Source organism: Camelus dromedarius, chromosome 2 (assembly GCF_036321535.1).
Source record: "Camelus dromedarius isolate mCamDro1 chromosome 2, mCamDro1.pat, whole genome shotgun sequence".
Taxonomy (NCBI): Eukaryota; Metazoa; Chordata; class Mammalia; order Artiodactyla; family Camelidae; genus Camelus; species Camelus dromedarius.
The window spans coordinates 88,866,626-88,879,073 of NC_087437.1; the positions used below are offsets into that span (position 1 = coordinate 88,866,626).

At 38.9% G+C, this 12,448-nt stretch overlaps 1 pseudogene; it reads left to right on the forward strand.

The window, feature by feature from the left end:
- The first annotated feature begins 206 nt into the window (after nucleotides 1-206).
- On the forward strand, nucleotides 207-2,288 carry LOC105087770 (uncharacterized; annotated as a pseudogene).
- The last annotated feature ends 10,160 nt before the right edge of the window (nucleotides 2,289-12,448 follow it).

Consider the following 12,448-nt stretch of genomic DNA (forward strand, 5'->3'; position numbering starts at 1 on the left):
GTCTCATAGCTATGTGTTGATGATATAAGATGATGGAGGACTTTGTAATAAAAACAAATATCTTCAATTTGTTTAATAAATAACTTAATGTAAACTTAATGTTTATATTTTAATGTAGCAATTTGGTTTTGTCTGCACTTCTTGACAATTAACTAAAGCTCTCTGCTTTCTTCTTACTCAATTAAGCAACTTACAACTATCTTTAGAAATCAAAATATCTTAGGTTTTTTTCAATGAGATTAATTTCTACAGCCAAAGGATTTACATGTTATAGTAACGAGTGTATGGTTATAAAGCAAGTGTTTATAATAGAAGACAAGTGAAAAGGGCTACAACAATTACACAGCAGCAGGAGGCTTGTGAATTTTTTAATACAACACTTCTAAAGCTGTCAGTGGACCCTTTGGGAGAGGAGCATTTTGTCATTTTGCTTTTACATTTGTTAATACAGAACTTGCTGTAAGTAGGAAAAAGCAAAACTTTCCTAACAATTCATTTATATCGAAGGAGAGCACCTGGAAAGAAGTCCAAGACTTTACATCTTCAAGGGAAGCTAGAGGTTCCCTTCATGGGCTCGCTATCATCTTAGTAAGTGAATCTTTAATGTGAAAATACCAAGCCTGGAAATTAGTCCTTCAGTTAGTAGACCCTCCATCATTACAGGTGAAATAATATGGCTTCTTAATTGTCTGTTATATTTAGACTAGACAAGTATTAACGTGTTTTCTATGGCTGCTATAAAAAGTTACCGCAATCTTAATGGCTTAAAACAACATAAATGTATTATCTTATGGCTCTGTAGGTCAAACATCCAGTATCGGACTCGGTGGGCAATAATCAGAGTGTCAGCTGCATTCCTTCTGGATGCTTTAATCTGTTTCTTCCCTGTTTCCAGCTTCTGGAGCCCTTGGCTAATGGCTTCTTTCCTCCAGCTCCAAAACCAGCAACTGCTGGTCAAGTCCTTTTCATACCATATCACTCTGCCCTCTCTTCTGCCTCCCTCTTACATGTTTAAGGACCTTTGTGATTACATTGGTCCTACTTGGATAATCTAGGATATTTCCCCATGGCAAAGTTCCTAATTACATCTACAAAGTCTTTAAACATAAGGTAACATAGTCTCAGCTTCTGGGGGTTAGGAGGTGAACATTTTGGGGGGCCATTATTCGACCTACCACAATTACAATTAGATTTCAGTATTTTTATTAGCCTTTTAATCTGAGAGGATTATTGTAACACTGGAACTAGAGGCATGTTCCACGTTTGCAATGGTCATTTGTGTAGGATTCCTCTACATTCGTAAAAGAAATACTTGTTGCTACTTCAAACGTTTATGTGGTTATTAGAGTGTCTTGGAATCCAAAGGGTTACTTTGTATTTATGTCAGACAGGCACTCCGGGGGGTGGAGAGCAAGACATCTGGTGGGGATTCTTACTAGCTGAAGTGTGTTTCCTCTGGGGACAGTCAACTACCATTTAATTGTTTTGCTTCCTTTTTTGGGAATACATGCCCATTCTCTGATGTCCTCAGACTTCAGTCATCTCATTTGACCTGCTCCTACCCATTTGACTCAATATCTGTACATGACTACACTGACGTCGTAAAGCTTTTTCATTTCTGTCCAGATTGAATCGTTACATCTGTTATCAGTTAAGCAGTGGAAAACCTGTTACGGAAAGCAAACTTGTTTTGATATATTTAATGTGTAAAGTAGGAACCTAGACTCTGGGATGCTGTTGATCAATAAATGAGCTTGGCTCTCTTAGAAGTAACACATAAGCCCCACTGTTTTACTTGCCCTCCCCAGTTTGGCTGTGGCTGAATGAAGAACCCCAGTCTTGATCTTTGCTTTGCACTTGTACAAGAGACTATTTGCAGAGAGCCAAATATAGAAACAGAGGATTTAATATCTTGCCAAAAAATACAAAATCTGTTCCCCTGTAAGCATGACACTCTATCCTTTTCTTGTGGATCTTGCTAAAAGGAAAATGTAGCTTTAAACTACCCCATTCCTTCTGCTGGAAATTCGCTGACCTATTTCAAATGGGCTATGTGCAGTTGCGTGGAGTTTTATGTTTCCAAAAGAAAATGGATATAGGAGAAATCCATCCAGTGTTATTATCATTTCTCTTACAAAAAACAACTCCTAAATCAAAGATGAGAGTCAACAGTAATTAAGAAAATCACACTTTGGTGGCTTCAGGACTAGCCAGGGATTTCTGGGTGATGATTGGTGTTTCATCTGATATTGAATCAAAAGTAATAATAAAAACTTGGCTTCAACCAACCAGGTGCTTTCGTGGCCTTAGAACATGGTGTTTTACTCTGAATGTTGTCTGATGGGTAAATGTACCAGTCCCAATTTCTCTATAATATGGGGAATGACAGCAACTCTTCTGTCTCTTATGATTGTATATGCAGAATTTTGAAAACAGTTTTGCAAATATCACCAAGATGATAAGCTTTCCACAGTGACAGCTTTACCAGACATCTCCGTGTGGGATTTTAAAACAAACACAAGGCTGTTTGGAAATACTTGGTATATGTAAATATGCAGAATATGCCGAACAGTCCTAACAGCTGCAGGGTATACCCCCTCATCCTCGAGCAGAATATTTTGGTGGCAGTCGTGGTTATTTTTTCCATCTTTGCTTGTCATTTTCTCCCTTAAGTCTCCACCCACTCACCATCCACTATCTCGGCTGAAAACACATACTTAACGCCTTTCCCCCATTCTTCCACACTGTTTTCAAGAGAATCATTTCAGTAGATTCCCACTGGAAAATGTGGGCGGTCCCTGGAAGGAATGTTTGAGTTGTGCTGTGTTGTAAAGGCTGTGCTTCGGAGAACTTGCTTGCACTTGCTCTAACACCAGCCTCGCACATAACCCAGACACTCCACAGGCCAGATTCCATTAAGGTTTGTCATTGCACTGGGAGAGGAAGTCCTGCTGAGAGTGGCCTTCCTGCCATGAAGATTCCAAAGATTAGACTAATCATTTTAAGTGTGTCTTATCATATTCTGTAACATCAAGGCACTCATCCGTTTATGAAAATAAGCATATGCCTTTCTGCCCAAAGCCAAAAAGGGAAGGAGGACTGAAGAGAAGTGAAAAATGAAAGTTATTTCTTGCAGGATTTTGACATGTTTGGAGAAGATAAGGCTGCAAATGTGAAACCAGAAACCCCAGGTCCCAGGACCGGTTCTACTGGAAATTTGTTGATATCATTTAGTCCCAAATTTCCTCCATTTCTACATCTGTCAGATGAAGTCCCAATGAAATAAAAGATGTAAACTACTTTGAGAAAACTAAAAGTAGATACGAAGAGATGGGAACTGATCTTTACTAAAAGTCCTCTTTGGACTGTGAACGTTATATGAATTTATCTCAAGGAATTCTCACAAATAGTAACATGTAGATAGCGTTATTTGGGAGCCGGTTAGCAATATAAAAAACTGGGGATTTAAGTTTTAGTGGTGCTACTTAGAAACTGTAAGTCCTTGGACAATTTTCTCAGCCACTTTAAATCAGTGGCTCCATTTACAAGATAAAGATATTTAATATGAACTACTATATATAAAATAGACAACAATGTCCTATCGTATAGCATATGGGACTATATTTGATACCTTATAATAGCTTATAATGAAAAGGAATATGAAAAGGAATATACATAATATAACTGAACCACTATACTGTACACCAGAAACTAACACAACATTGTGAACTGATTGTACTTCAATTAAAAAAGATAGATTTAAACCAACTACTTAATAGAGTTGTTATGAAGGCTAAAGTATATAAATCATTCACCACTGAGTAAATACTATGATTTTTAAATTAATCTTTTTTTCTTTTTTAGTAATTTGGGTAATTGAGGAAATCTTCAGGTAAGTCCTGCAAGTAACAGAGCTAGGATTCAACCCCCCCGAAAAGAATCTTAGTACACCACGCTACCCACCCCCTTAGAGTTTTTGCTATTGTCACATGTGAATGTATTTGCTGTGAGCATACTTTAATAATTTCTTAGCCAACTGGAGTAAAAGAGACAGTAGGAGGAACCAAAAATGGCCAGAAAAGGGGAGGATTTTTAGAAGAGTGAACAAAAGTAATGTGGCTTTCATGAGCCAAATAGAGTTCTGACAGATTTTTGCAATTGTAGAGCATTATTTGTAACATGGGGTTTCAGAATCAATTCATGCAACATATTCTGGTCTGGAGGATCATTGTTATTTTTCCACTCAGGTCAACCTCAAATCTCATTAAAATAGTGAATAATGGGTTGGAAGAGTTATAACTTCTTTCCATTGACATCTTACTGTAATTTTCATCTGAAAATGTCAACTCACTAAATCTCTTTAGGGATGTGCTGTTAGTTCCTCTGCTAAAAGAATCAGTGTTACATTTTGTCCTGATTTTTTGAATAATTAAGGTAATGTTTGTGAAGTATTCTCATTTCTCACAGTCTGAGGGTGTGTTGGGTCAGGATTAAAGGTGATAAAATAAATCATTTAAAAACACACAATATCTTAATTTGCAGGTTCTCTGTCAGAAAGCTCAGAAGGTGCAAGAAGATTTGGTTTTGATCTTACTCTAACTGTTAGTTTTTTGATGTGGGAAAAAGCGCTCTTATTAGTAAAAAAGATGTGGTAATCCTCACATTATAATCCATATAGATATGTGGATTAAATGAGATAATGCACAAAAATGCCTATTAAATGCTAGACTTCTTAAGAAGTGTACAATTTCAAGTATCAATTACTAATGGCCTCAATTAAATAGGCATTTGTAACAAGAAACTTTTACAAAAGTCATCCCAATTGAATCCTTTCCAAGGTGATTTGTTTAATTCCCATGTTACAGATGAGATAACTGAGTTGTAGAGATTTTAGATTGCTTGACCAAAGCAGAATTAGGACTGAATGCTCAGTCTGTGTAACTTCAAAGGTCATGTCTTTTCCACTGAGCCAGTTTGCCTCTCAGTCTACTAAAACATGAATATTGAGTGCCTACTCTTTGCTCACATTCACATACAAAATGTAAGAGTATAAATAGTATAAATGCCCTCCTCTGGGTGATTGGATGCCCGCCTTCTAAACTGCTTATAATGCAAATTCGCTGTGCTCCCTGAACTAAATTACTGGGCAGCTAATTTCATGACTGAGATATCATGATGAGTAGTTGAAAAATCTAGTCCAATGTCTGCATCAGAAATCAGATTATCATAAACTTATGGAAGAGGAAGATAATCCCCATTTTCTTCTTCTTCCAAATTCCGTAATAACAGAGCAGGAGAATTCTCCCTATTCCCAGAACCCTGGAATTTGTGTGTGTGTGTGTGTGTGTGTGTGTGTGTGTGTGTGTGTGTACAACATACAATATTTTTTTTCTTTTCATTTAGTTTTTCTACAGGGTCAACTATATATGCTAAGAAAACTAATACAAGTAAAACAAAGTAGTGATTTCAATCCCTACTTTGATTGCAGTCTTGAAGTCATGTATGTGTTAAATCCTTTTCCCTTGACAATGGACAGTGGACATTGTGTCTGTGCTGACTGTTTGAAACAGATCAAACGACCTTCCTCTTAGGCAGTGCACATTCATAAAAACAAGTCTTAGAAATGCCAGCTTTTTCATGGAAATGTTCTTTGATGCAAACTTGCTCCTCGCTCTTTGAGATACATACATCTGGGCCTGTGACGCTTCTGAACTTGTCTGTTTCCTGGCCCCATGTCGATCCCCATAGACTTGTCAACAGAATTCAACTTCTCTGATGTTGATCCATTGATTGCACGTCTCAGAAGAGGTTTTCACCTGTTTTGACTTCGGTTGCTCATTATAGGCCTTTCCTGCCCCAGCCCTGCTGAGCTCTGGCTCCTGGAATGAGGCATGATCAGGCTTCCCTGAAGCTTATTTCTGGAAAGTTAATCACCCAGGGACTGATCTGTGATTCGTGGGGCCTGAAACATACAAGTTGTGGGGAGGGAGGGCTTTTTAAGGAAAAGAATACGAAACGAATACTAAATTCTGTATGAAAGTGAATATGTGTTTAGAATGAGAAACACAACTGACAAATTTTGAAATTGTGATGCATACCATAAACACCAAATTTAGAAAAACCATGTAATTTGTATTAACTACCTGCTTAAGATGCAAGCATGGTATAACGTAGTACTCTTCAAACAACTTGGTTTTATCGTCCCGTTTCAAACACGTTCCTTTTCCAGTACCTTCTTATACTTGGTAACAGAACCTTCATAGGACCTGCCCATAGCGTAATATACTCCCAGCTCCTTTTGAAAGGGCGCGGACAGGGGCTGGAGCGTTCCTAGAAGCCATCCACACATTGGGATATGATGACTTACCTATACCCGGCAGGGTATGACAATGGTGTAAATACATCCCACTGAATCCAAGTCCAAACAGTAGGTGGCTACCAGCTCAATTTTCCCTTAACTTGATCCCCACCACCCGACACAGGGAAAGTATGATGGGGACATCTGAGTGAAAAGGAGGATGCTCTTAAAGCATTGTGGCTAAAATAGCTTATTTTTGAAAAAATTTGCAAAAACATATGTCAACATGAATGCTAGGATGCATCCCAGGGCTTTGGAAGGGGCTCTGAAGACTTCGCCTCATTGGCTTCAGGGCAAATCTCTCTCAGCACACGCCACTCAGATATGTCCCCCACAGTAAAAGGGGAAATCTGACTTACAAGAACACTGCTGTGTGGCTTTGCATTTTTTTCAGTTATAATCTCCCTTATTACTTAGCATGTATCACAGCTTCCTTTGTGTATCATTAAACAGACATTCATGGCCTCATTTACAAAGGCTTCTCTCCATTCCCAGCATAAAATATGAATCCATCCTCTGCTGCAGTTTATCTTTAGTTTATTTTCAAGCACAGCTGTGATGTCAACACCTTCGCACCTCCAGTCTCCTGGGGACAGAGGCTCTGCTCACCTGTGGGCAGGGGGTCACACCATGGATCTTCCTGTGACTCAAGTGGGCCCTGAGGAGACAGGGGGCTAAAGGACTTGAGGACAAAGGGTAACTTTGGGGAGAATTCTGAGGGCAACCCTTCACACAACCCTGAAGCCACCACATAGTTCTCTCCACGCCTGCAGCATGTGCCCTAGACAACAACACAGCCACACCAATTCCAGGATAAGCTCTGAAACCAGGAGCTGGCCAAGGGACACCATGGTTCTAGATGTTCCCTTCCCAAACCTTCACACCATGCAGAGGACTCAGGTGTGCCAGGCGTGACATCTCTAGCTCAGTGCTACTGAAATCGGGTCCGGGAGAGCCACACCAGCAACAGCAAGAAACTTGTTAAAGATGCCATGACATGGACCCCACTGCAAACCTGCAGAATTGTAGCCTCTTAGAGGGGGGTGCTGAGCCTCAAGGGACCTGTGGGCACTTTAAAGCTTCAGGAGAAATGTGTAGCTAAGTGGTTCCCATCAGGTTTTCCATTAGGATCACCTGGTGAGAATTAACAACAAACATCACCTGTGCCCTCCCCTCAGCGTCTGTCTTTGATGTAGGTGGAAGCGTCAATGATATTTTAATTAAGTGCCCCAGGTGATTCTAAGGTGCGGCTAGGAGGAAGCACAAGGGCTACTGGGTACTCTGTGAGAGCTGCGTCCCGGCTTTGGTCCAAGGGGAGACAGCAGTATCTGCTTTATGTGGGTTTGGAAGAGGCAGATCGGTGCAGCCCCCTGCTTCCTGCTGCAGCAGAATTTTTGGATGTTTGAGGGGTGAGCACCTGTAGACAGGAAAGAAAAAAAAATCACAGTTGGGTCTTCATTGTTCCTGAATCTCTCCTGAGTCAAGAGACTAGAGGGTTGGACTCTCCAGCGTGTAGAGGCCCTCCTGCCTCTGGGTGTGGAGGGAGCCAGTGAAGGAGCTGTGCTGATGCTTTTGAAAGTATTTTCTCAAGATGCAGATGTGATTATTGCCTGAGAAGACAACCCAAAGCAGGAGGAGGAGGAGGAAGGGGCCGGTTGTCAGGTAAGTGCCCTGTCTTGGCTCAGAGGCTGTGTCTGTTTCTCCTTCTGAAACGCCGTGGATTGAGGACCTGCAAAACGCAGTTCTCTACTTCTGATGTTCCTGCCTAGTGAGGTGGTTTTCAACTACTTATTTTTTTAAGTTGAAGTATAGTTGATGTACAATATTATATGTCAGAGGTATACAATATAGTGGTGCAAAATTTTTAAAGGTTATTCTCCATTTATAGTTTTTCTAAGATATTGACCATATTCTCTGTGTGGCACAATATATCCTTGTAGCTTATTTTAGACCTAATAGTTTATTACTCTTAATCCCCTACCTGTACGTTTCCCTCTCCCCTTCCCTCCCCCCACAGGTAACCACTAGTTTGTTCGCTATATCTGTGAGTCTATTTCTTTTTTGCTATATTCACTAGTTTGTTGTATATTTTAGATTCCACATATAAGTGATAAGCTTACAGAACTGGTCTTTCTCTGTCTGACTTATTTCACTTAGCATTGTACCCCCAAGTCCATCCATGCTGTTGCAAGTGGCAAAATTTCATTCTTTTTTATGGCTGAGTAATAATCTATTGTATGTGTATATATCACATCTTCTTTATCCATTCATCTGTTAACGGACACTTAGATTTTGCTTCTATATCTTGGCAATTTTAAATAATGCTGCTGTTAACATTGGGAAGAGTGTATTTTTTGAATTTGTGTTTTGTTTTTTTGGGTATATACCCAGAGTGGAATTTCTGGGCCATATGGTAGTTCTACTTCTAGTTTTTTGAGAAACCTCCATATTGTTTTTCATAATGGCTGCACCAATTTATATTCCTACCAACATTGTATGAGGGTTCCCTTTTTCCACATCTTCTCCAACATTGGTTATTTGCCTTCTTTTTGATGATAGCCATTCTGACATGTGTGAGGTGATATCTCATTGTGTTTTTGATTTGCGTTCCCTGATTAGGATTTTGAGCATTTTTTCTTGTGCATGTTGGCCATCTGCATGTCCTCTTTAGAAAAATGTCTCTGCAGGTCTTCTGCCCATTTTATAATTGGATTGTTTGTTTTTTTGATGTTGAGTTGTAAGAGCTGTTTCTATACATTAGATATTAGCTCTTTATTGTCATGTCATTTGCAAATATTTTCTCCCGCTCAGTAGGTTGCCTTTTCATTCTGTTGGTTTTGTCAATGGTTTCCTTTGCTGTGCAAATCTTATAGGTTTCATTAGGTCCCATTTGTTTATTTTTGCTTTTATTTCCTTTGCTTTAGGAGACAGATCCAAAAAACTACTGCTAGGATTTATGTCAGAGTGTTCTGCTTATGTTTTCATCTCAGAGTCTTATGGTTTCCGGTCTTACATTTAGATCTTGAATCAATTTTGAGTTTATTTTTATATGTGGTATTAGAGAATGTTCTAATTTCATTCTTTTACACATAGCTGTCCAGTTTTCCCAGCACCACTTATTGAAGAGACTGTCTTTTCTCCATTGTATTCTTGCCTCCTTTGTCATAGATTAATTGACCATAAATATGTGAGTTTATTCCTGGGCTCTCTTGGCTTTGCATTTATTTTAAGCTTCTGGTTCCTATCGGTTGCAGTTATTAAAATAAAAATTCAAAGATGATTAGAGAGTTCCCTGTTGAATAGCCAAGCTTGAAAAGGATTCAAATTGAGAGGGGAAGGCAGAAGTGAAATATTTGAATCCACATAGACAAACAAGAGAAAAACAGTTTGTAAGATGACTCTGAACTGAAGAATTTATGTGCAAATAACCTGAAGCTGAGAAAAGTGAAGAATGAGATACCCCTGGATAAAGCAGTCTTTTTTTTTCTTAAGAATAATAAAAGACTATGTGATGTTTGCAAGTATTTATGACCATGAAGCAGAATCATATCACATGCTCAAAAAAAAAATGAAGTCTTAGTGTATAATGAAACATTCCTGAAAGAATGCTTTCTTAAAGTATCTGAAAAAAAAAGATTCCTGACCTAGTTCTGTTACTAACAACCTATGTGCTTCTGGAAAAAATGACTAAATATTCTTGCTGTGTTTCCTCATCTGTAAAATAGGGAAAATAAAACCGGACAATCTCTAAGACTTCTTCTAGTTCTAGAAGCTCTCTGATTCTACATGTATTTTTTTTTAATATAATGCTATAACCTATTCAGACATCAGAATTAACATTTTCCTGGAGCTAGAGTATTTTGGAAAGCATAATCTAATTTGAAAAAAGATTTCTTGACAATTCTTCAGATGTCAGTGGAAGACTGGACTATAAAAACTCAGTAATAACAATGTTGAACACAGTGGAACAAAGAAAAACTCCAAAGAATCTCTGCAACAAATACCATTGGTGTTTGTGTAATCTTAAGGGGGGAAAAAAAAGCAAAAGAGAGACAATTCCCTTAGGAATTCGACATCCTGGAATTTTTATTTTTAACACAGCCTGTCCTTCAAGGAGCCAATATTCAAACATGTGTATAATTAAGATATTTTGCTCATCCCACGTGTTCCACGTGCTGGTTTGAATTACTCAATCATTGGAAAATAGAAATGTAGAATTAAAGAAAAATTTATAGTATTCCTATCACTAATTATGTCCCACACAGTTGATAAAGTTACAGACACACATCTCTATAGACATAACAGGTTTATTCAGCCTTGGTCTCTACTTACTTAGCTCTATCTATAGTTTTAAAAACAAAACCTTTGTGATACGTCCAGCCTAATTTGGACAATCCATGTTGGCTTCTATGACATCCACTGGAAAATTAGTAAATAAATTTCAATGTCAATAAACATTGGCTGACTACTTAATTTCCTTGTGTCTGAATTCCATGTAATTCCCTACAGTCATTCATACTTTCATCAGGAAGAACAAGAACAATTATCACCATAATCTAAACGCATTTACCACCTCCTTATGATGTGGGACATCTCAAGTGTGGGACAACGCAAGTTAAAAGGATACAATCCCTTTGTCCTAAAAGCATCCTCATCCTCCTTGGTCTGGCTCTACTGTGTGTTTGGGTCTCTGTCACATTGTCTTCTCTCAATAATTTGACCAAATCTTATTTCCTTCATTTCTCAAAAATAAATGTTTCTCCTCAATTTCTTCCTCCTGGTAAATGTCTTAATGCATCCTCTGTCAGTCTTTAGTCTCCTAATAGCTTTATTCCAGACGGATTATGCACATGGTTCCTGATGCCCCCTCATTATGCAGTGATAGCAGTTGCTCTGTTCGACCAGAGTAGCTCACTCCAAGGTGGAGGAAGAAATAGTTCCTCCTCCTGAGCAAACAGCTCTGTTCTGGAAAGGGCAACCACCTTTGTTTCTTTGCAGATCTGGGGACTGTTTGCTCTCAGATCTCTTCCTAGACCTTCTAATGTTTCATTCAGTATCATAGGAGGGTGGACCCCTGGCAATGGCAGGAGATAGAAGCATGAGACCAGGAGGTAGGGAGAAGCCAGGATATTTCTCCTTCTCCACCTCTACTCTGAACAACGTCTCTGGCAGCAGCCGTGTCTCCAGTGATGACTGTGGCTTCTCTGTGGCCTCTACTCCTGCTACACTCCCAGCTCCTGCCTTGTACCCTGGCCTCAGGGTCCCTTAATATTGATCTTCATTTATGAGTTGAAGTGGCTTCCTGATGTTACTAATCTCTGGTTTGCTTCACCATCTTCTTAGCTCCTGCATCACTGTGTAACCAATATCCAGCATTGAATTTCCTGTTCTGAGTACTCAGAGTGATTTCTGTTTATCTGGTTGAAATGTGGCAGATACACTTTTGCCTATAAGGAATGGTCCTAGGAAGCAAGTCCTCAAGAAAGGATGTGACATGGACTTTTTCACATATTGGAGCATGAATGTAGGACTGACCCCCTTGCAGGCAAAGAGGGAATTTTAGTAATTCATGGTATAGGGTGACATCACAAACCCCTGAAATACCAGGGCTCTAAATAATCTGAGTTTGTCCACCATGGCAGCAACAATGGTTATAAGTATAGTAAGGGTTAGAAAAGTATTTGAGACAGCATTGAAGGGCTTCCAAAAAAAGAGTTAATTCAAAGTTTTGAACTTTTAGCTCAAAACTCAGGTAAAAAAAATCAGAGAATTTCTTAAGAGCAGTACATGAAATTTTTAATTTAATTGTAGGCATGGCTGAAGATCAGGACTAAAGTCTTATGGTACAGTCTGGAGAACTTTAAAGGTAGGTGGACAGACAGCCTTACCAAGTTTCTTGGTGAGGAAGGAATACATCCCTTAGATATGGGCAGAAACATTTGGGTGTTCTCAGAGGAAGCTGGAAACTGTGGGGCCCTATAATTAAATAAATCTCATAATTGAGTTCCCAAATTCATTGGTCAGTTGAAACAATTTCTTTCCTCTTTTGGAGGAAATTTTAGCCTTCTTTCATAGACTACACACATCACA